Source organism: Pinus tabuliformis, chromosome 3_2, assembly GCF_031772625.1.
Source record: "Pinus tabuliformis cultivar Carrire ecotype Pingquan chromosome 3_2, CPIR1, whole genome shotgun sequence".
NCBI lineage: Eukaryota > Viridiplantae > Streptophyta > Pinopsida > Pinales > Pinaceae > Pinus > Pinus tabuliformis.
This window is the reverse complement of record NC_142302.1, coordinates 289,667,283-289,671,628: the sequence shown is the minus strand read 5'-3', so window position 1 is coordinate 289,671,628 and position 4,346 is coordinate 289,667,283.

Below are 4,346 nucleotides of genomic sequence, written 5' to 3'. Positions count from 1 at the left end.
GTGCCTTGATAGAAAGGACTCACACCGGGACAATGATCAAAATCCCTTTGACGGCAATCAAAGGAATGACAAATTCAATAGCAAAGGTAAGAGGAGAGTTGGGAATCAAGGAAGAGGACAACCGTTCAAGAAGGCTAGAAATTCTAGGATGTATTAAATGCACCTGACCTCAAAAAGAACTTGGTGTCCATTTGGGCAATGGAAGAGAAAAGCTACAAGGTAACCTTTAGCGATGGCAAGGTACGTATATGGAAAAATAATGTTAAAGATGCCTTTAGTCTTGGGTTTCATGTTGATTCATTATATCAGGTCGATGGAAGTCTGCTAGTTGTCATGTCTTATGACACATCTCTTCAGTCTAAACTTTGGCATCAGAGGTTTTCCCCCTTCATTATAAAGCTCTAATCGGTGTAAGACAAATGGTGACAAGGATGCCCGAATTCTGAGTAGAAAAAGAAGGTGTATGTTTGGGATGTGCTGAAGGAAAACTCAAAAGGGGACCATTCCCCTCAAGCCTAAGAAAGACCTCCAATATATTACAGTTGGTTCACTCAGGCATGCCTGAGGTTAGCATTAAGAGGGAGACTACTACACCACATACTCCAGAGTAGGATGGTGTGGCACTGAATGATTGTGGAAGCTGTCTCTATGGGTAGATGATGTAACAATGCCTGATGTGGAAGAACCGATGGATCTTATTTATCCACTTGAGCCTTCCTCTTCCAAGAAGAGGCCTTCATGGCTTAGGGGGATACTTGACGATGCTGAAGGACATGCTGCAACCAGAGGAACCTTCCATGAAATAAGAAACTTAACAGGTATCAGGGATACCTGACCATTATGAGCACGATCATACAAAATGAGCCTTCATCATTCTCAGATGCCATCAAGCATCAAGTATGCAAGTATGCTATGACCATTATGGAGAATGATGTCTGGGAAGTAGTTCCCAGACCCCAGGACAAGACAATTGTTACTTCAAAATGGCGTTACAAGATAAAGCATGCAGTAGATGGAAGTACAGAAAAGTATAAGGCTTGTTTTGTTGCTCGTGTTTCTCCTAGAAGGAAGGTATAAACTATGATGAGATATTTGCACCTATTGCTAGATATACGACCATCCGCTCGATCATAGCCCTTACCACTTCACAAGGATGGAGCCTACATCAGATGGATGTCAAGACCACGTTCTTGCAAGGTTCGATCAAAGAAGAGGTCTATGTGGAGCAACCTGAAGGATTTGAGATTTATGATTGAAAATGTCATGTATGCAGGTTGAAGAAGGCTCTCTATGGGTTGAAGCAAGCACCCCGAGCATGGTATGAGAGGATCGACAACTACTTGATGAAGCTAGGATTCACTAGGAGTGAAGCCGATCCTAACCTTTACTTTAAGGTTGAAGATGATAAACCTCTCATACTGGTGTTGTATGTGGATGACCTCTTTCTAACAGGTGCAGACCCTCTCATTCTCAAATGTAAGAGGGAGTTGGCTTCTAAATTTGAAATGAAGAACTAAGGACTTGAAGTGTGGCAGAAGCCAAGGGAAATTTTCCTATCTCAATGAAAATATGTGGTGAATATTCTGAAAATATTTGGTATGATGGACTGCAAGCCTGTGACTACCTCAAGGATCTTAACTTTCAGAAGTTATATGGTAGTGATGTCAGACCAGATTTGGGAAATGCATCTGAGTTTCAAAAAATCATTCGCGTTGATGTTTTTGGTGAACGTCCTTCCGAACATATGTTTTGCAGTTAGCATTGTGAGCTCATATTTGGTTGAGCCTCACTAGATTGTTGCCAAGAATCTTCTGAGATGTCTTCAGGACACAATCTCTCATGGATTGAGATACACTGCAAGAAATATGAAACTGCATGATTATTTGAATGCTGATTAGGCAGGTAGTGTGGAGGATCACTAGAGCACTTTTAGTGTTGTTTCTCTTTGGATTCTACTTCGATATAATGGATGAGCAGGAAGCAAAATTTGATTGCCATAATCATAGCCGAGACTAGATACATATCTACGATTATGATCTCGTATGAAGCTGCCTGGTTGGGGAAGCTCTTCAATAAGCTATTTGAACACGTAACACTCTGATTCTCTGTAACAACCAGAGGTGGGATTCGATTATTGAGGAATCCCGTATTCGTCGACTGCTCCAGTAGATAGAAATCATCTGGGATATGGTAAGTCAATGAGAAAGGAGGCTCCATTGCATTAAGATGATGTACAGGTCGATACACCTTGTCAAAGCCCCTAGGAAAGATCTAATCTGTGACTTTCCTAAATAACTTGGAGTCATCAAGAAACCCTTGTACAAGGGTCCTGCATGTTGCATACATTAAGCTCTGGGAGCTCTGAGGGCTTGCGGTTCTTACTGGAGCAACATACGATCACAGGGTGACTCACCCTCCCCTGGTGGTGCGCACTGGAACAAAATGATTCGCTCTCTTGTGGGACAAGATGATACACTCTCTTGTGGAACAAGATGATTCACTCTCCTGTGTAGCAAGATGATTAGTTCTCCTATGAGGCCTGGATTGATGTGTTCTCCATGGCGATTGTAGCAGGATTGATGTGTTCTCCTGTAAGGCTTGGATTGATGTGTTCTCCATGGTGACTATAGCAATATTGATGTGTTCTCCTATGAGGCCTGGATTGATGTGTTCTCCATGGCGACTGTAGTAGGATTGATGTGTTCTCCTGTGAGGATAGGATTGATTAGTTCTCCTGTCAAGGCATCCTACCCATGTAGTCTGGGACTCATGGAAAGTACCTCTCATCTGATCAATGAGCAGGGAAATGAAGTTAGGGACCATAGTAGTATCGATGGATGCATCGTTGTATCTACTGTACTCCCTATGCTAGGATGACCTCCTTTGATCTGGGATCAATGATACTGGTCTGGGACCAGTGGTAGGAGTTGTACCATACTATGACACTAACTTTGGTCAGTTGAGACTGGTCTGGGACTAGTGGTACATACTCTGAGACTGACTTCGTGTTAGTGCAGTACTGGTCTGGGACCAGTGAGAGTTGTACATACTATGACACTGACTTCGGGTCAGTTGAGACTGGTCTGGGAATAGTGGCACACTCTCTGAAACTGTGATACTGGTCTGGGACCAGTGGTAGGAGTGATACTTACTATGAAGCTGACTTTGGGTTGGTTGAGACTGGTTTGGGACTAGTGGTACGCACTCTGAGACTGACTTTGAGTTAGTGGAGGATGATACTAGTCTGGGACCAGTGGAGTTGTACCCACTATGATGCTGACTTTGAGTTGGTTGAGACTAGTCTAGGACCAGTGGTACATATTCTGAGACTGACTTTGAGTCAGTATGATACATCCTCGATCATTTCTTCTTCTTCATAATTCGGACAAAAGCAGAGCAGAACAGAACAATGCAAGAGCAGAGTAGAACAGAGCAGAACAATACAGATCAGTACAGGGCAGAAAAATACAAAGTAGAACAAGCAGAATAAAGTAAAGCAGCACAAGGGTCAAGCTATACAAGGCAGTGCATTTGATGGATGAATAGTAACAACCGATAGACAGATTGCAGATAAAGTTCTCCCTAGTTGAGAGGGAGTGTTAAAATTAGCAACCAAGGCAAAACTTCATGTGGGTCATCTTATTCATGGCTGATAATATTTTTATTAGATTCCTCTCATCGAGAGGTGTAGGACTGATATAAATATCATCCGATTCTGATAAATATTCATCGAGATATGAATTTATTTTGATTATGGAATTATGATCAAGCCGACCTACACTCATGTAGGCTCAGAAGCCCAATAGTCACATCTATTCAAACACGAACGTTGTGTATAAATATAGGAGGAATTTTCCTCATTTGGACTCACTCATCTCATCACATCTCTCTCTCTCTCTACTGTGCAGAAAAGAGTATCTTCTCTACTGCGCAGAAAAGGGTCTCTCCCTCACATGTGAAGCTGGAAGCTACTGAAACTGAAGCTACAACTGCAGAAGTAAAGTTTGACTTACGTGGAATAGAAGATCTCCTCATCTGAACTGTGCTATAGGTTCATCTGAACCTCCTCTAAAAGCCGCAACTTTTGGTGGTGGAATCAAGTCAATCTGACAGACGGTTTGCAAGATATTGATTGCCCTAGTTTGAAGGAAGCTGCTGAAACTAAAGCTGCAACTGCAGAAGTGAAGTTTGACCTGCTTGGACTAGAATATCTCCTCGTCTAAACTGTGCTGTAGGTTCATGTGAACCTCCTCTGAAGGCTGCAACTTTTGGTGGTGGAATCAGGCCAATCAGACGGTCAGTTTGTGAGATATCGTTTTCCCTAGTTTGATGATGAAGCTACTAAT